This window comes from Schistocerca serialis, chromosome 4 (assembly GCF_023864345.2).
Source record: "Schistocerca serialis cubense isolate TAMUIC-IGC-003099 chromosome 4, iqSchSeri2.2, whole genome shotgun sequence".
NCBI classification, from domain to species: Eukaryota; Metazoa; Arthropoda; class Insecta; order Orthoptera; family Acrididae; genus Schistocerca; species Schistocerca serialis.
In genome coordinates this window covers 846,305,812-846,327,183 of record NC_064641.1, presented here as the reverse complement: position 1 = coordinate 846,327,183, position 21,372 = coordinate 846,305,812, and the positions used below count along the sequence as shown (strand labels likewise).

The window sequence follows — 21,372 nt, the reverse complement described above, 5'->3', positions numbered from 1 at the left end:
TGAAATCTTATGGGACTTAACTGCTAAGGTCATCAGTCCCTAAGCTTACACACTACTTAACCCACATTATCCTAAGGACAAACACACACACCCATGCCCGAGGAAGGACTCGAACCTCCGCCGGGACCAGCCGCACAGCCCATGACTGCAGTGCCTAAGACCGCTCGGCTAATCCCGCACGGCGTAGATTCCTCACTTGGTACCGATTCTTGCAGTTTAATATGTAGGCTACGGTGAAGTCATAGCATGCCTTTAGAAATTAAATGAGAGGCTAATAAGTAGCACATGGTTATAGAAGTTGTGGGCTTTCTCTTATCTGCATTACCACGCACAGCACGATACTGTGTGCAGTTGTGTTGGAATAGCAGAACGTGCAAGGGACCTAGTTGTATCTTGCTACATCAGAACAAGACACTTAAGTTGCACAATCTTGGCGTCTTCATGAGATCTCGTTGTCCCAGTACGGACGTAGCACTTATGTCTGTTGCTTTTGATGAGACGCTTTTATGGAATTACAATGAAACGGGATGAGGACGTTATTTGATCGAAATACTAAAGTCGATAGTTTATAGGGACGTCAGGTATTTTGATTACAAACATATTGCGTCACAGAAAATAGAAAACTGACTTTTACAATGTTGCCTACTTTTGTGTTGGCATATCAAGTTCACACAACAAAGCTTCTATCAGACTGATTATTAAAACTTCAGTCTTTTATCAATTTCTAATTAAAGAACACATATTGTTAAGTTGTCGCAACAAACATTAGACCTTCCTGAACTCTTAATATGATGTCATTTGCTTGTAGATAAACAGAGGTGCATGGCACGCATCCTAATGCCATTCCATAATACTTTGTACAGACTGTTTGGCGAGAACCACCTCGCTGGACGGTCATACGTTACTCCTACGATGATGCACGAAGTGATCTGTTTCTCCTTAGTATAATTAACTATAAAGTGATGGTACAACGACATCATAATACTGCAGTAGTAAGCTGTTTTTTGATATGGATATATCTGGACGTTATATTAGTTACTATTAATAAATGAAAGTAAACGTGTTGTCGCCCCGATGAAAGGTTAATACTCTCTGGTGTTCACTGCAGCAGCCAGCCAGAGTGCAAGTGGTTTTTGTTGGTGCAGTTTCACTTAGACAGCAGCGTCTGTCACCATACCATGTGACGTCGTACGCCTGCTGTCCGTGGCCTATGATAAATACAGGCCTATGCGCATATCTGAGTGACGTTACCAATGTAGCGTTCGTGGCTACCGATAAATGCTTGTCCAAGTCCTTCAGTCAAATCTTTGACGGTGTAGTAGGGAGGCATTTAGCAACGATCTTTGACCAAAGTTAGCGCGTCGGCCTAACTTTGATCAAAGTTCGCCATTGTGAACAGGTCGCTTCTTTTACTTCCATGCATTTAATCTATAAAATGACGAACTGTATTTGGTGGGTGGCTACCACCACAGTGATAACTGACAAGTACGAACAGTACGAAATTCTTCATAACAGTAAGCACGCAACTACAAAAATCGTAATAAGCGACTGGAATCTCACAAAGAAATAGCTGCATCGAAGTGGCTGCACTTTGACTGATGTTAAGATTACAAATAAAAAGAAATGTTGTGGAAGGAGATGCAATTGTGAAAATCTAAGTGTATTCAGAGTGCACGTAAGTGAAATAAACGTATTTATTTGTACTCTAAATAACCTACTTAACCTTCATAAAGTCCTCCTTAGGTGCTTTATGTATTCATTCACATGTTTCTGAAACAATACGTAAAATGATGCACATTGAGATTCACGTACTATGTTACAAGGTGAAACAGTTTTCGCCTGTTGCTAAAAAATCTTAACCTAACCATGATAAGACCTTTATCATAAATAGCATTCATCGTTTAAATAATAAACACTGCGCCAGTTACGTATTTTTTCACGATTTGCACAATACTTTGCGAGAATTCATTCTCATGATCAAAGGAGAATATTTTCATAGATATTTTGTGTGATGTTTCGGTAAACCAGACAAAAAGCTGTTCGATTTCAGTAGAACTTATGGAAATCCACAGCAGAACAAGAGAGGGAGAACAACACACATAAAAGCGCCACGTAAAATACGTATGTAAATATTTCCTCTCGATAATAAGAACAAGCTCTTTAAAAGTGTCACATTAAGCATGAAAAAATACGTATCTAATGCATTGTTTCATTATTTAAAGTGTGAATGACACAACTGCAGGCTTTCCAGAAACATCGATTACGATTAATTAAGTTAAGAAATGCCATTTCTTCAATGAGTGTCTTGTCCACAAATATGAAGGGACTGTTTCATGAGAACAAACTGATACGCTCGTTCATCAGTTCTCAAATAACTTTCGTTGTTCTTTATGTCTTCACACTGTAGCTCACAAAGCAAGTTCTGGAGAACACTTCGAACTTCTCTCCTCACTGTTCACGGTTTCACCCGCAGTCGTTTCCATTTCTCTTTCTTTTCAAGCAGTGCGCTCGCCACCGATGTATAGTTTAGCCAAAATAGTTCGACGACAGATGCGTTTGTGTCTGCCGTCGGCAACACTACATTGTTGACGTGGCAGACAGGCGCTCAGGCCACGTCTGCTGTTATATCCTCCCCCAACTGTTTCACATTTGGAATTACAAGAAACGAATCTTTTCTAAAAAGTGTCTACTTTCCCACTTACTTTGTGTCGGTGTACCAGCACATATACTGAAATTAAATGACGAACAAGAATGATATTTACAGGGTGATCAAAAAGTCTGCATAAAAAGCTTAACAACCAATGAAATTCAGTTTAAGAGAAGCCTAAAGGATTTATGGTGGCCAACTCCTTCTACTCCATTGATGAATTTCTCAATAAAACCAACTGATTTGTATATATATATAAGTACAATCTAACTTCTGCACTATTTCAGTGCAGTAATGTGTTCATTGTAAATAAGTATTATAGTAGTTGTATTACACGTTTATTACCTTATAAATAAATAAAAAACTTTTTTATTTTAAATTCAGTGCATTAGTATATGTAAAATGACTTTCATATAGTGTTCATAAAAAAATGACGATCATTCCACTTGGGACCTGTGGAATGGTACATTAGCTTATTTGTTTTAGTTGTAAATATCTGTCATGTATTGTTGTTTTTCTGGCATGTTCCACATCCTGGAGGACCTCCTCACTACGGATCAATTGGAATGAAATCTAATCTAATCTAATCTAATCTAATGAGTATAAATTTGAAAACTGTTTTATTAGAACAAAAAGAAAAAAAAAAAAGTTCACAAAATGCCCGACGGATGGAGCTGCACAGCAAAACTACTACCGTGACGGGTGAGAGGTACGCCGATATGTTACAGAAATGCATCATCCCCAGCCTGGCTGATAAACACCTGCTGGAACGTACGATGTTTATGCACCACCCAATATTGCTAGACGCGTGAAAGCTCTCTTGCACGCGTCGTTTGGTGATGATCGTGTGCTCAGCCGCCACTTCCGTCATGCTTGACCTCCCAGGTCCCCAGACCTCAGTCCGTGCGATTATTGGCTGTTCACAACATTATTCCTCGACTACAACTATTGTTGAGGAATGATGGTGGACATATTGAGCATTTCCTGTAAAGACACATCATCTTTGCTTTTCTTACTTTGTTATGCTAATTATTACTATTCTGATCAGATGAAACGCCATCTGTCGGACATTTTTTGAACCTTTGTTTTTGGTTCTAATAAAACACTATGTCATTCCAAGCATGTGTGTCAATTTGTACCTCTACATCTACATTATTCCGTGATTTATTCAGTTTTCAAATTGATACTGACTTTTTGATCACCCGGTATTTACATTTTGCTGTAGAACCAATTAGGGAATTTCTCTGCAGGGGTAAATGGGCTACAGAGGGTTGATTAGCTTCGAAACTGCTGTTTGGTCAGCCAGGCGAGAGACACCACTGCAGTAGCTTAGCCGGCTGATTGACCTGCCGGCCGATCGACTGCGCCGTCCGCCGCTTGTTAATGAGCTATTGTCCCCACACAACACATATTGTACTGCAAAGCTCGAAGTTCTCGATTACGGTAAGCAGCACAAATACCCAGAAAGTACCGGTGTGCATGCGACAGCATGCGTACGTCTTATGTTCCAAAACACCTCGCATAAAAACGGCATTTCCCGGTGCCCATAACTCGGGTTCTATTGGTGATATAAAGATAAGGTCAAGTGTTTTGGACAGCTCTTGGACTAGGGATCATTTGCATAACCAACAGAAGGATAGTCTTAGTTTCACTGACCTACTGTACAGTGTCAAAAATCTCCCTGCCTTCTTGCGCACATAGAAAAATTTTGCCAAAAATTTTGGCATGCGAACATATTCGTGCTTTTTTATGCTAAGAGAGAAGACAGTGGCAGTGACAAACCGACGGAAAAGTAATAAATAATGGGAGATAGTAGACAGTATTTGTGTTATAGGAAGACGAAGAAGACAGCCAGCATCTCGTGGGCGTGCGGTAGCGTTCTCGCTTCCCACGCCCGGGTTCCCGGGTTCGATTCCCGGCGGGGTCAGGGATTTTCTCTGCCTCGTGATGGCTGGGTGTTGTGTGATGTCATTAGGTTAGTTAGGTTTAAGTAGTTCTAAGTTCTAGGGGACTGATGACCATAGATGTTAAGTCCCATAGTGCTCAGAGCCATTTGAACAATTTGAACGAAGAAGACAACGGCAGTGTGAGAGAAAGAGAGGGTCACAGTGGCAGTGGAACATAGTTGCCAGTGACTGAACAGTCCTAGAAAAAGCGGGAAGAAGACAGTGCCAGAGTGGTGGGGTGGGGGGTGGGGGGGAGGATGAGCAAAGCGAAAGAGGAAGTGGGTGAGAGCTAGTGATAACGAGAGACAGAGTGTATGAAGATGACAACGAGGAAGAGAGAGAGAGAGATAGTGACAGCGAGAAAAGACAGCAGCAATGGGAAGGAAGGAACAAAGGAGAGCAGTAAGAGAGAGCAAGATGGAGATAGTGACAGGGAGAGGAGGCAATAGTATTAGTTGGATAGAACGAAGGAGACTGTCGCTGTGGCAGAGGAGACAATGACAGAGAGGCATAAAGAGATAACGACAACAAGTTGGGCCGAATAAATGAATGAGAAAGGGAAACTGGGAGTGGATGTATATGACGACTTACTCCTATCGACTATTGTGTGTGAGTGAATTACAGTTTTTGGAGCTTGTGGGAGTTTGACGTGAGTTACGTGTTAAAAAGAGTGGGAATATGTTCGCATGCAAAAGTTTTTGTGGAAATTTTTAAAGGTGCTGAGGAAGGTCGAACGAAGCAGCTGGTTCTCCACTTTTCAGTCAGAGTCTTTTAAAATAAACAGGAACATAACAGCATTATCTGTTCTCCGATAGGAGCATTTTCCGCTCGTAATATTACGAGGAAAGTACAAATTCCGACAGTTCAACCAATATAACAGACAAGAACTTCATGCTCCGTAACGCGTATTTCCTGAATATTATCTAATCAGACTGTAAGGATAACCCTAATACCAATGCACCACATATGATTCGAGATTGTTGTCGTTATTGATAATGGTCTTCAGTCAGAAGACTAATTTTATGCAGCTCTATGCGCTAGTCCTTCCTTGTGCAAGACCCTTCATCTGTGCATAACTACTGCAACCTACAGCCATTTGAACCTGCATCCGACAGTCAGATCTCGGACTCCATTTATTTTTCACCTCTCCCTCTCCCCACCGTTATCAAATTAAGGATTTCTGATGCCTCCGGATGGGTCCTGTCGATCGACCCCTTCTTATAGTCAAGCTGTACCACCAATTTCTTTTCCGTCCAATACAATTCAGTATCTCTGCATATAAGCTTTTGAAATGTGCTTTAGGAGACTGCTAGGTGGGTAGATGGCATAAAGGAACCGTGCGACCTCTACGGTCGCAGGTTCGAATCCTGCCTCGGGCATGGATGTATGTGATGTCCTTAGGTTAGTTAGGCTTACGTAGTTCTAAGTCTAGGGGACTAATGACCTCAGACGTTAAGTCCCATAGTGCTCAGAGCCGTTTGAACCATTTGATGGCATAAATGAAGAGATCACTGCATTCTGAACAGTGATATTTCATAATTTTTGATAATAGTTTGATACAATGAAGTTTAAATTTCTGCTTGTAAAGCTAAGCTGTACTGTAATTTTGTCACACTTACTTGCAGACTATCTTTCACTTGAGCTATGTTCCCCGGTGTTCGGAGTCATTTGTAATAGTAACGGTCTTAATTCATTACATGAAATGTAATGTGGACAACCATCAGCTGTATAACGAATGATTTGTTCCGTACCGGGAGTAGAACCCGGATTTCCGGCTTACTGTGAGTAGTCGCCTTACGTTAGGCTATCCGAGCACTTTTCACAGCCAGACCCAAACTTCCATAAGCTGTCAACCATGTGTCTAAAACCTGCACTGGTACATCCGTTATATATATTCCCGCACAGGGAAGACATTTTAATAGAAAGCCGCTTGCCCAGTATCGGTGAATAGATGTGGTATTGCAGGACCTGTGTTGTTCAGAAGTACGATGCCATGTTCTTCGGACATACATGCACACAGGCACTACATTATAGTATTTATCCAATAAAGTTCCAGTTTCACGACATTTTTACCACCAGGTTTTGCACTGGAGACTTTGCCAACGCACTTCCATCCTTCAAACTCTTGTGAAAACAATTCAGCACATATTTTCCATCTACTGTACCTCGCAGTACAGATTACTGCATCACAGAGTACTGAAATCAACTTCAGGGCCAGTTTTACTTTGACCATAAATATTGGTTCTAATGACCTCCATGTTGACGGGACGTTAAGCCCTAATTTGTCATCCTTCCTCCAAGGTCTACGTGAGCTTTCTGACAATGTGTTTTCCGGCCCTTTTGTATGTGCTTCAGGTACCATGGGACTTACGACCAAGCAGTTTTGCACTGTGGGTTTTCCGACCAGGGCCTGCCCAAATGCTGAATTACGCCACTCTTTCACCAGTAGTGGATGAGTTTTCATCGTCGCCTACAGCCCTCGTTTCCGTATGGTTTTGTAGACTTAATCTACTTGAGCTCTATACGTTGTGAGTGATGGAAATAATTACAACGAAAGGAAAGGCTTGTCTTCTCAACGGAAATCCTTGACAACATACAAAACAGCTGTGCATATTAAGAAAGGAATACGTAACTGCATGAAAAGAGTACAAGAAGAAAAGACAGTGTCTGTTTATCACTGTTTAAAGAGAAATTTGAAGATCTGAAAGATAAAGGTTTAGATTTCGTCGTAAATATGTCAAATTACGAGAACTTTAAGACTGCATTGGGACAGATTGGGACGACCTAGAACCATGGCAGGAGCTCCGAGATTCAACTGAACAAAGACATTTTGAAATTAACTGAAGGTAACAGTTTTTTTTTAAACTGACGATGAGCCTGTTCCTGAAAAAAAAAAAGAGTCCTGGTGTTCGGTGACGAAGGGGAGAAAATCGTGCGTGAAAATGTAACTGCCCTTACGCACGGGACATTCGATAGTTGTACGAAACAGTTCAAACGACTGTACACCTTACACGTTGTCATTGGAAGCATAAAAGAAGAAACGAAGCTGTTTCCTATTTTACTTGCTTTGTTCCCGGACAAAAGTAAAAATACATATGACAGAATATTTTCTCTATTGGAAAATGGGATGCCTGTAGGGTCACGAGGAATTGCATTGCTAAACTTCTGAAATGCCTACAATTAAATCTATGATAACAGTATTCCCCGAAACGTCCATTTCCGGTTGTTATTTTCACTTCAAGCAATATCTGTGGAAGAAAACACAAACAGGACTACAAGGATAGAGAAGAAGTCAGATTGGTTTGCCACATGTCTGCTGCAGTGGCACATCTCCCAGTAAACAGTGTTCATAAAGCGTGGATGATAATAATGCAGAAAGTACCCAGTGGAGAACAGGTTATGAAATTCTCAGATTGTGTGGTATATCAATGGGAAAATCCTAGTACACCAATTAAAATGTGAAATGTTTGTAACCAGCGGCACATGACCACGAATGCTATCGATGGTTAGGAAAATAAACCACTCGATAAAGAAGAGAACATCTGAACGTATGATTTATGATTAATAAGCTGAAGGAGGAAGCAGTAAATTCTATATTTGACATTAAAAAAGATTCAGTTGGCCTTTAACACTAATATAGAAAAGAAAAATACATAAGGGCTATTAAATTTGACGTTAGAAATAATTTCATTGGGCCGCCCCTCCAAAATAAGAAGAGAAAAATATATACATCTTGACAAAAGGTAAAAAGATAATTTAACATTATAAGAATACACAGGCTGTTTAAAAATATGCCCAACCTTACAGGGATGATGCAGGAGACAAAAATAAATAAATTTCATAAGGAAACCATATTGCGTGAGCACTAAGCACGCGTAGGTAACAAACAAGTGGAGTAGATAAAAGTCATTGTATCAAACGTTGCTACAGAAACGTTAGTTTTATATACGTAGTCTGTTGTTGTCTTAAGACTGAGTCAATAAACAACAGCTGCAGTTCAACACGGAGCGCTACACGTGGGGTCAAGTGCGGCACATGCACTGTGTCTGCAGTGCGGCTGAAGGCAGAAGACAGAAGGAGACATGGTTTCAGCATAATGGTGTCTCAGCGCACAGTGCAGAACCAGTCCGAGCAGAACAACCATTGCTTTTGGACGTCGGTGTTTCGGCCGGGGAGGCCCCCTACATTGGCCTGCAAGACTTCACCCCGTTACACTTCTTTCTCTGGGGCTGCATGAAAGAGGAGGCGTATTCTACCCCTGTTGACTCGCACGCGGAATTGGTTGCAAGAATTCCTGCAGCAGCCTCACAAATAAGGAACACACCATTCATTTTCCAGCGAACTCGGGACTCCCTACGCTGAGGTTAATGGTACTCATTTTGAACATTTTTTGTAACGTAATAGTGATCAAAGCAATAAAGCAATGAAAAACATTTAACACAGTTTTATTCTCAATCGAACACACAACCTCCTACATACTCAGCTCAGTTTGGGCACTGAATTTTGAACACCGTGATTGTCTAAAAGCTCTGGGTTTCTTACCAAAAATTGATTGAGGAAATAAAATTCATAAAATAAGACAAGAAGTTTAATCGTTTGGTGCAGTAATGTAGAAAGGAAAAATGTTGAACTAAAAAAATGAAATAAGGTAAAAATAAATAAAAACATTTACACGTACCTATGTACTATGTGCAAAGCCGTCCTATGCCTGGGTAAAATGTGAAGGGAAGCTACTGTTAAGAAACGGTCGGCAGAGCCTTCCCCTCTGTTGTGGCTTCCTTCGGCGGTCGGAAAGCCCACGGCAAAAATATTTGTGATCGCAAACACTACGTTGACGTCACGAGACGCAGATACCACGGTTGGAAAACCTATAACACACTCCACATGGACCCTTCATTGTATGGGCTGTACCAGAAGACAGGATAATTCGTGTCTTGAGTTTTTGCACCATCGGCCATTCTCAGAAGTGTTCTAGATCTGGTAACTGGGTCAGGATAAAGTGCACCAACAAGGGTGAGAACACACAAAGGAGTTCCTTAACATGCAGTACCCGAGGGAGGTAACCTCATCCGTTGAAAATTGTCTGCGCTCCGGCGCTGCTAGTTTCAGACAATGAGAACGCCGCATATTCTAGAGAGAGTTCGTGAACAAACTACCGTGAGATTAAGTCACTAGTTCAGATTTATTAGTTCTGAAGAATGTCGTTCTGGCTCTTCTGTGGATCCACATATCCATAAACGGATGCCGTTCCGTGCTACTACTGAATACGCACGATATTTTGTTAGTAAGCACGTACGTTATAGTTGCCACATTAACCAATTATTTCTGACAGTGAGACTAACCTTAACACATCTATCAGAGCATTATTTTCACAGATACGAAGTCGAGAAGTAGCAAAAAATTTAAAAGAAGTCTTGAAATCTACATCAATGTCTACATGTATACTCTGAAATCTAGTGTAAAGTCTGTGGCAGAGACTACTTCCCATTGTACGACTTATTGGGGCTGCTTCTCATTCCAGGAATTGCTTAATTGCCTCTGTGCGTACTGCATTAAATCTTCTCTTCTCTTAGAGGTCCCAACTGGACCTATACTAAGAGGGTTTTGGGACAGTTTTGGGTTCCCCATGAAATGCGCCCTCTCGATAGACAAAGTTCTGTAAAGTAACAATCCTCCAGCTATACGAAACTGAAAAATGCGTAGGCACATGCTTTAAATGTTTCGTGTGCGTTTTTTGTCGCGTCAAGGAGGCACATTCCAACGCCGATGGGATTATCTTTTTCTCTTATAAACTGCATTAACACCTTTTGTTAGAAGTTTATTGTGATCTGAAAAGATAAAAAATGTTAGCAATATTAATCCCCATTGCCATTTTAAAAAACAGATAATATCTCAGACCAATGCGTTTTGGTTGTCTGTCGTCATTGTTGAGTGACTCTCGACCGTGGGAGTTTAAAAAAAGTCTTACAATGAAAAATGCAGAAATTAATATAGTAGACTCCGACATTGATGAAGATAGGTTAGGTTCCTTCTATTTTAAGAGAAAAATTAACGAAAGGTCACAAATGAAGCGCGAATCTACGATAATGATCGAAGCAGAAGAAATTAATTAAAATGTATGCTGTGGCCAGGACTCCAACAATCGTTTGATCTTTGAACAGTCCGGCTCCGACCCTCTGACTTTACTAACTGTTGTCAAAAATCAGTTGCATGTGACTTTACAAGTCGATACGCGGTATTTCAAGCCAGGGACAATGTGTGATCGGTGGTGGCGACGTAATAGTGGCAGGGCAACACGGAACATACAGAAGCTGTTGCTGCGTAAAAAGAGGAACTGAAATGAATTTTGCTAATGCCAGTCATGGTACACTAGGCCTGATTATTCGGTAACATTTGAAATTAACATTGAGTACCTATCACGCAGAAACATTAGGTAGTCAGATGTTACGAGGCATAGTGAATGTAAATGTGTTTTCAGAATACGCTGAATTTATTTTATTCAAGTCATTTATTGTTTTTCGTGATATATTGAGAAGAGGCGAATAACTGTGTGTATCGTAGGGTTAACTTTCAAACGAAATTACTCCTGCAGGAATCAGTATTAGACTAATTACAGAAAGGCATTCAAACAGCCCTCCCACTCCGTGTTCCGTACGCCACCGGAATATGTAGTACGCTGAGTCGAACCACTTGACATTCACTTCGGAGTTGTTTGCAGAGTATACATGTATCTTCAGAAGCCTATGAGAATTGTAATTTTACTTGCTACCTGTGCAAACAATTGTATCTGGTCGTAAACTGAACTGTGTAATTAATTTCCAGATTGCACCAAAGCGTGTAATCCTAATTAAATATGGCGTTGATCGTATAATGGAATTTTTGGACTTCTGTTTGAATAAAAGTAATTAACGACTTGAAGAAACCAATGAGGAAGCTTCTTGCGCTTGGAGGATGCCGATATTCTCTGCCGAACTTCTTAGTCCAAATTTATTAAGTTGTTTAACTTGTCTTGGCTGTTTCCGCCGTGGAGAGCGGTTTGCCCGGTGAGAGGCGCACAGAAACCGAGCCGAAACTCTTAACTTCATTATTTTATACGAATAACTGCTAGGAGTCATCTTCGCAGTGGATAAAATTCATTTGTTCCCGGTATGAAAGTACGAATTAGAAATTATGATGCATTTAAAACAAAAAGCTCTATACATTTTTAAAATTTTCTTTTGGGGGAATTTAATTTAGACTGCGGTCATTTAGCATGTGTATATTATACTAGAGAACTACTAAAAGCTTATTACGTTAATTATGTTCCAGATTTTGTGTCACCATATGCACCTGACGCACCCACGACGATTCACCACATGTAATTCAACAGCAGCTAAATTCCAAATTTAAATACGAGTAAAAAGTCAACAAAAAAGGTTCTCAAGCGGCACAGAAAACAAATAAAGAAAAAGGCACACACAAAAATATGCTAAATATAAAACAAAATTAGAGTTGTGTTATCGAAAAGACAGTTTCCGAATGAGATGTTGTCTGGCACAAATCTACAGTTAGCACAGTACATAAGTGAGGTAGTTTTCATGGTCATGAGAAGAAAATACAGAATACCTCAAACACAGTAGTGAAATATATACAAAGCAAACATGAACAACAGATCATCAGGTCAAAAGAAAAGAAGACAATAGTAGAATCACGGTCTGGACGAGAATTGCGTGGATAAAACTACATATTTCACGCACACTGAATAACTGTATCTGAGCAGAACTAAACAAAGAAAGAAACAGCTGTTGAAAAATGGAATAAAACTTACTGTCAACAGCACAAGAAACAAATTGTGTATATATATCATCTTGTATCAGTGAAGAACGCATCCAATCATAAAAGAAAAACAAAACATGGAGATAAACATAGACCGGCAAGGGAATTAGTAAATAATATACGTAAAAGATGTCGGAAACATAAGAAGAACAATGCAGATGCGGTTACTATGAAAACAAACTGGAACATAAGATACGAACCAATAATATTCTAACAGAAACGGGTAATGGAACTCTTATGGACCCGTGACCAAAAGACAGCAAAACTCGCTTCAGGAACACATCGCTGTAAGCATCATCTAAACATTCTATTCTCATACGAATACGCGACTGCATATAACCGTGAAAAATAGCCTTAAAATTGAGAGGCACACACGAACACAGTATCATTATAAAGGAAAAAAAACACTTTTTTTATCAACAATAACAAAGGAAAATAGGAAAGACTTTCAATGTATACGTCCACACGCACACGCACAAGCGCGCGCGCGCCCACACACACACACACACACACACACACACACACACACACACACACACACAAATAAACAAATTTACCCTTCATATCCAACCACCCCCACAGTTACAAATATAGTTACACTTTGACAAATGTTACAAGGAGTGAGTAGGACCCAACTCAGTAAGAGAATTTAAGATAAGAAGATACTATCAATTAAAGAAATAATACAAACGGTAAGACATAAATACAATAAACAGCCTCAGTCACAAAATTAAAACTAAAATATAGCACACGGCTCATACAAAAATTACATTTCAATAATACGAACGTGGTTAAACTGTCACTTTGAGTTGCAAACATTCTAATCTGCCAAGAAGTTTCATATCAGCGCACGGCCCGCTGCAGAGTGAAAATTTGATTCTGCAAAGATCCCCAAGGCTGTGGCTAAGCCATATCTCTGCAATATCCTTTCTTCCAGGAGTGCTACTATTGCAAGTTTCGCTAGAGAGCTTCTGTGAAGTTTTAAGGCAGGAGATGAGGTACTGGTGGAAGTAAAGTTGTGAGGAGGGGTCCGGAGTCATGCACGGATAGCTCCGTCGATAAAGCGAAGTTCACCTCCAGTGGCGGAGCGGCTCGAACGCCTGTTTACGTCAACGCCGCGGAACGTTCCATGCGAAGTTGTATACCTCTTGTGTTTCTCGCGAGTAACTACGCTACAAGGCTCACTCATATAGAAAGTCAACTACCAAGATCAGCTTCGCTACTGGATTCGTCTTACTCAAAGCTTTCGAAATGGAATGCTTCTTATGGAAAAAGATCAGATTAGATCCACAGGACCTGACAGCCATCCACCTCTCTTCCACGAGTAGTGTGGTTTACCTTAAATTACTCAACGACACAGTATGCACTAAAATTTTACGTGACCATAAGAATGGGCTAAAAGTCAAATATTCTGATGGAAATCAACCATGCGGGACTCACCTCCGCGCTGTTAGGGTCTTTGAACTTCCCTTCGAGGTTCCGGAAGACGTTGTGGTCAATGCTTTACAACCATATGGACACGTACTCAACCATTTCGCCGAAAGATGGACCACTTTTACGACGTATCCCATTCTTAATGGGGCGAGGTAAGTTCGGATCAAGCTTACAAGACATGCCCCTTATTACTTTCTTCTTGGTCGCTGTAGAAGGAAAATTATTTACGACGTGCTCCCCAACGCCTGCTTAGGTTGCAAGGAGGGCCCCGTACACTCAAAGTGCATCCAGAGGAGAATAATTCATGTAGCGGCGGGCGAAGTTGTACCTCCACCCACGACCGCATCCATATCTGTTACGTATGCTGCCGCCTTCAGGAAGGAGGCCCCCTTGCTCGTTCCCCAGTAGAAATTTTAATGGCCAGTAGTGTACCGGGTGATCAAAAAGTCAGTATAAATTTGAAAACTTCATATACCACGGAATAATGTAGATAGAGAGGTAAAAATTGACACACATGCTTGGAATGACATAGCGTTTTATTAGACCCAAAAGAAAAACAAAGTTCACAAAATGTCGACAGATGGCTCTGGACAGCAAAATGTCAGTGACTGAACATGACAATCGTGTATAAATGGAGCTGTAATGAGAGAGAGAATCAGATGAGCCAGCAGTCGCACCATGTTGACGTTACCTGAAAAGGCGCTTTTAGTGAAGCTGTATTATCAGAATGGGGAATGTGCTAGTTCAGCGTTACGATCCTATCGCCATAGGAAGGGGATTCGAACGGGTAAAGGTCCGTTGACAAATTAGCTGTGGCGAGAATGATTTCGAAGTTCGAAGCCACGGGTTGTTTAGACGATAGACCCCGTAGTGACCGACCGAGCACAAGGCGTAATGCTGCTGAGACAGTTCAGGAAGAAATGGAGACTGTAGCGGGTTCGTCCATGCACGGGGAAGTCAGTGCTCGTGCAGTCGCACGTCGCACCGGCATTCCATACACTGCTGTTTAGTTAGCACTTAGGCGTACCCTCCGATGCTATCCGTACAAAATCCATCGGCATCATGAACTGTTACCTGGCGATTTAGTGAAGTGGAGGGCATTTGCGGTGTGGGCGTTTCAAAAGATGGTGGAAGGTGACGATTGGTTGAGTAACGTGATGTGGACCGACGAAGCTCATTTCACGCTCCGAGGGTCTGTCAACGCCCACAACTGCAGAGTTTGGGCTACCGAAAATCCTAGAACTGCCGTGGAAACTCCATTGCACGACGAGAAAGTCACGGTATGGGTTGGATTTACCACATCTACCGTTATCGGGCCTTTTTTCTTCGAGGAAATGCGTGATTCAGGTTTTCTAACTGCTACCGTGACGCATGAGAGGTACGCCGATATGTTACAGAATCGCATCATCCCTAGCCTGGCTGATAAACACCTACTGGAACGTACGATGTTTATTCAGGATGGCGATCCACCCCATATTGCTAGACGCGTAAAAGATCTCTTGCGCGCGTCGTTTGGTGATGATCGTGTGCTCAGCCGCCATTTCGTCATGCTTGGTATCCCAGGTCCCCAGACCTCAGTCCGTGCGATTATTCGCTTTGGGGTTACCTGAAGTCGCAAGTGTATCGTGAGCGACTGACATCTCTAGGGATGCTGAAAGAAATTCCGACACCAATGCCTCACCATAACTCCGAACATGCTTTACAGTGCTGTTCACAACATTATTTCTCGACTACAGCTATTCTTGAGGAATGATGGTGGACGTATTGAGCATTTCCTATAAAGAACACCATCTTTGCTATGTCTTACTTTGTTATGCTAATCATTGCTATTCTGATTAGATGAAGCGCCATCTGTGGGACATTTTTTGAACTTTTGTATTTTTTGGTTCCAATAAAACCCCTAGTCATTCCAAACATGTGTGTCAATTTGTACCTCTCTATCTATATTATTCCATGATTTATTCAGTTTTCGAATTTATACTGACTTTTTGATCACCCGGTACACTACGGGCCATTGAAATTGCTACACCATGAAGATGACGTGCTACAGGCACGAAATTTAATCGACAGCAAGACGATGCTGTGATATGCAAATGATTAGCTTTTCAGAGCATTCACACAAGGTTGCCGCCGGTGGCGTCACCTACAACGTACTGACATGACGAAAGTTTCCAACCGATTTCTCATACACGAACAGCAGTTGACTGGCGTTGCCTGGTGAAACGTTGTTGTGATGCCTCGTGTAAGGAGGAGAAATGCGTACCATCACGTTTCCGACTTTGAGAAAGGTCGGATTGTAGCCTATCGCGATTGCGGTTTATCGTATCGCGACATTGCTGCTCGCGTTGGTCGAGATACAATGACTGTTAGCAGAATATGGAATCGGTGGCTTCAGGATGGTGATACAGAACGCCGTGCTGGATCCCAACGGCCTCGAATCACTAGCAGTCGAGATGACAGGCATCTTATCCGCATGGCTGTAACTGATCGTGCAGCCACGTCTCGATTCCTGAGTCAACAGATGGGGACGTCTACAACAACCATCTCCATGAACACGCCTCGGTCATCTCTTGTTCGCATTGACGGCACTTTGAACAGTGGACGTTACATTTCAGATGTGTTACGACCCGTGGCTCTACCCTTCATTCGATCCCCGCGAAACCCTACATTTCAACAGGATAATGCACGACCGCATGTTGCAGGTCCTGTACGGGCCTTTCTGGATACAGAAAATGTTCGACTGCTGCCCTGGCCAGCACATTCTCCAGATCTCTCGGCAACTGAAAACGTCAGGTCAATGGTGACCGAGCAACTGGCTCGTCACAATGCGCCAGTCACTACTCTTGATGAACTGTGGTATGGTATTGAAGATGCATGGGCAGCTGTACCTGTACACGCCATCCAAGCTCTGATGGACTCAATGCCGAGGCGTATCAAGGCCGTTATTACGGCCAGAGGTGGTTGTTCTGGGTACTGATTTCTCAGGATCTACGCACCCAAATTGCGTGAAAATGTAATCACATGTTAGTTCTAGTATAATATATTTGTCCAATGAATACCCGATTAGCATCTGCATTTCTTCTTGGTGTAGCAATTTTAATGGGCAGTAGTGTAAATTACGTCCCCTCACTTCCTATTATAGTCACAGGTTGCCTGCTTGCTTCTTCCATAGAATGCAGTGCGCTACAAGAACTGTTTCGAGAGTCCAAATCAATAAGAGATTCACAGAAAATAGGTAGGAGAAGGTCCTATTCGGCAATTCATTAAGATAATCGTAAGAAGGGTTACTTTAACTAGGGCAGTCTCGGTTGGAAAGGCGTGACCAGTTATAGTGCACATCGCCTGCACCACTTTCTACGGACTCTTTGCTAAACGTCGAGCCTTTGATGAAGATTTGGTGCCGCGAGGGGATCTTGTAACGCTAAGCTTCGTCTTAAATCCGCTGGGCGTTATGTGATCCGATACCGGCGTAGCTACACGACCCAGAAGAGGCGCTTTAACATGCACAGCTTTCCGGGCAGGTAATAATTGTTACTGAATAAGAGACGTAGTTCCAGTAATGAGTAGCGACAACAGAAACCGCGAACAAAGAACGGAGTAACTGAGAGATCGTTCCGTATCTTTTACAATGGATGCGGTTTGGCACGAAGCTACCGGTATCGAGTGTCACCTGAGTAGCTCAGAACTGTGAGAATTACTCAGAAAATTATTTTAAAACGCTCTGTTTCTGTATTCATTAGATACGCAGTAACTGACCGAAATTATTCAGAGCTCTTCACTGACGTATGTCATTGCATTGAAGTAGTGTGTACGCGATAGTCATTTGCATGGAGTTAGCAGAGTAAGATGTAGCGACGTGGAGCCGTGATGTAGTTGCACAAAGGAGCTGTCGTAGTCGCAGTGACTCCGTTGAACGAAGTGGCTCGATTTCTTGGTGTATCAAAGCAGACTGGGCAATGTCTATACACAGAATATTCGCTATTGCATTGTCCTTTATAAAAGTTTTATTTTGCGTAATACTGGCTGTTGTCTTGCGGGGTGAAAATGATACGCTATTTAAAGTATTTTTGTTAATGGAAGAAGCTGATTTCTTCGATTGTTAGTAGTTGGTGCGACTTGTTTCGTGTCCACGTTGTGGCAACTTCGGCCTGTGAGCCTTTTAGTCTGATGCCACCTCCACTGCCTGTTTCCTCTTACATCCCTTAGCTACATACAATTATAACTACGTCACGTAGCTATAATTTTTGCTGACGAGTACCAGTGTTATGTCAGCTCTAATACCTGAAATTTTTATATGGTTTTAAATATAATTTTAAGAAGTTGTTCTATATGGCGAGAGTATTTTTATCTTAAACCTGTTCATCAGTCACTACATGTGAGCATAGTGGCTTCATAAATTTGTTCAGTATAATAACCACCTATTTTCGGTTTTCCTCTGTGTTGATGGTTTTCTTATCTTTTCAGGTAGGTGCCAAAACCAGGTCAAGTTAAATCCTGCAGCTACTTGTTGCCTATAATTTACAAATTGTATTATTGTACGGCTGCTGGCTCACAGCCATGTTTAAATACGTAAGTTTAAAATCTACGACATGTGTCCGCACCAACGGTGCTAGTGATTCTAATTTTATGACAACAACGATACCCCCACTCGTAAGCACAATCCAGTGGTCACCATTTAAATGCACACAGGCGCAGAAAGTTGTGAGTCACAATCTGCCATTGGTAAATTTTTTGTAAAGATACTTCATAATGGTTTAAGATCGAAATAGTAGTATCATACAACGAATAAACAAAATAATGACAGTCTCAGTTTGTATCATTTAAACAAACAACATTGAAATAAGTTTTCTGAATGAGAAATCCGCTGCTCTGAAAAGCAAATCTTTTGCATATGCAGATGTCAACATCGCCTGGATGGTTGAACCAAGGGAATGGTGCACCTCGTTACTGGACGTGGTCTTTACCATGGCCATCCAGACGGAAGAGAGAAATAGGAAATAGCTCTATGCGACTGCGGAGAAATAGGGACGTCTGAACACGTGCTGCTTCAGTGTCATTTGCGCTGAATAAAAAGTCAGAACGCACTGGATGATTTGAACTTGGTCAGAACTGGTCAGGATACCAAAGGGTGGAAGTAACTTAACTCTGTCGTTCACAGCATATCAAGAGCACTGCAGTATCAGTTTTACAATAGGGAGCGCAGGAATATCAGTACCGAAGTACAGGACAATATATCTGATAACCAAATGGGACGAGATGAAATCGGTTTGGAGCATATGCGTACAAGAACAGCAGAAGCAGGGCCATCTTGAGAAGTTAAACACTGAAACTGCGAGGAGGAAAGCTCATCCAACATTGTAAGTTGACATAGAGATGATGATGAGATGATGATAATGATGACGATGGTGTGGTATACTGATGATCAGGCTGATTACCAATGTAATGTGTTAATTTCAACTACAGAATTGTTTAATTTGTGCCATGTCATATAATGCACCAAATAAAAATTTTAGTATCTTCCCTGGGAATGCACGAAAAAGAGGAAAGTGGGTCAAGCCGTAACAGCTGAGTGGGATTTCAACATGGGGAGACCACTGACACTGCAAATATCATGGCCACACTACTTAGTAAATTGTTAATATCGTATGAGCTCGGCAGTCTGACAAGCCAACGCAGTGCCATCATTATGGTGACCACACACGATTAAGTAAGAAAGCATAAGTCAGATACAAGAGTCATTGTTCAGTACACTGACGCTGCAAAATACACCTGAAGTGTAAAGCTGGGACATCACTTAGCGTTCAGGAAAGCTGACCAGATGGGAAAAACAAGTCAAGTGATGTCACTGTTGCCTCACAGTAGCCTAACGAAAGTGGGTCAGTCTCATATAAATATTGCTCATTTCCAGTGGAAATCGCATCCGACCAGCCTGGAGGAGGAACTTACGTTGGTCTGCCATCTACTAGTCTGTCTACAAGCTTCTATGGAGTAGAAAGTTCCACCTTGTGGGGTTAGACACTGTTAAGCGTAGCGCCGCTGTCCATGCCCACTCTGACGGAATGGACGTAGGCGCCTTTGATCAGCAGTCGACTTGGGGACGCTACTACAGTTGCTGCCGCCTTCCACCCTGTGATCCCTATAAGGGGACCGAGCGAGGTGGTGCAGTGGTTAGCACACTGGACTCGCATTCGGGAGGACGACGGTTCAATCCCGCGTCCGGCCATCCGGCCATCCCTAAATCTCTCCAGGAAAATGGCGGGATGGCACCTTTGAAAGGGCACGGCCGACTTCCTTCCTCTTCCTTCCCTAATCCGACGAGACCGATGACTTCGCTGTCTGGTCTCCTCCCCCCAAAAACAACCCAACCCTACAAGGGGACGTGCAGCTTCTGTCATTGAATGGGCGCGCAATCTTTGCTGCCCATTTCCCTACCCTCAGAGCAATCTCTGCAGCCAGTGCCTGCCTTTCCTGTGTGCAGTTTACAGCGTGATCACGTGCGCCCTTGTCATCCACTTCCGGAGCTGTTAACCGCATGGACGTCACTGCATGCTATTTTCGCGAGACCGACAGCCTTTTAACGTCACTGGGTGCCTACTGCTGACGCACTCACCAGTGTTAATTCCTGGGACGTCGATACAACATCCATTTTATTTTATGAACAATAATACTGTTCTGATAGCGCTCTGTGTTGGGCATCCAACGGAAACCACTTCACTGCACACTTCAACACTGGAACCGCAACAGTGGAGGCCTCATTCGACAGCACGTCAAAGAAAGTTTATTTATAGGAACCGACAAGGTTATGCAAAGGTTAGAATGCTTCCAAGCTTAATCATTAGGCGATGGAAATGACACTATTTACTATCGTAAGACGATGTTTAATTGATTATTTAATGTATGAGCAATTTAGGTGAAAGACTAATATCCAGCTCAGATTTTCATTGACAGCAGGAATTACATATATACGTCAGATAACGCAATGTCAAAAATGTAATTCTTGTTTTACAAAATCTGTGCTGGATATATTAGCCGGCCGAAGTGGCCGTGCGGTTAAAGGCGCTGCAGTCTGGAACCGCAAGACCGCTACGGTCGCAGGTTCGAATCCTGCCTCGGGCATGGATGTTTGTGATGTCCTTAGGTTAGTTAGGTTTAACTAGTTCTAAGTTCTAGGGGACTAATGACCTCAGCAGTTGAGTCCCATAGTGCTCAGAGCCATTTGAACCACTTTTTTTTGTGCTGGATATTGGTCTTAGATGGAAACCAGTCGAACATGTGTGTGTCACTTGATGTCATTTCTACAGTTTATCATTTGACAGTAGGTTAGTATGGGCATAAAGAGAAATGTAAACAACTGATTGTTCAACAATCTTGGGATTGCTAGTTACCATTGTAACATAACGGAGACAAAGTTGGTGTTTTTGCATACTTTAGCTGAAGATGGTTAATATTGTATGTATCATGTCGTAATGATTTTTTTTTTACTGTGGCCGGTTACTAATACACAGTGTCACCGGTTCAGATCCGGCCCAA

The 21,372-nt window shown here is 42.0% G+C and overlaps 1 protein-coding gene across 1 annotated transcript in view; it reads right to left on the bottom strand.

Annotated features, from left to right (window-relative positions):
* Nucleotides 1–21,372, bottom strand: part of LOC126474804 (sodium-dependent neutral amino acid transporter B(0)AT3) — a 534,088-nt gene that overhangs the window by 257,374 nt on the left and 255,342 nt on the right. The window lies entirely within an intron of this gene.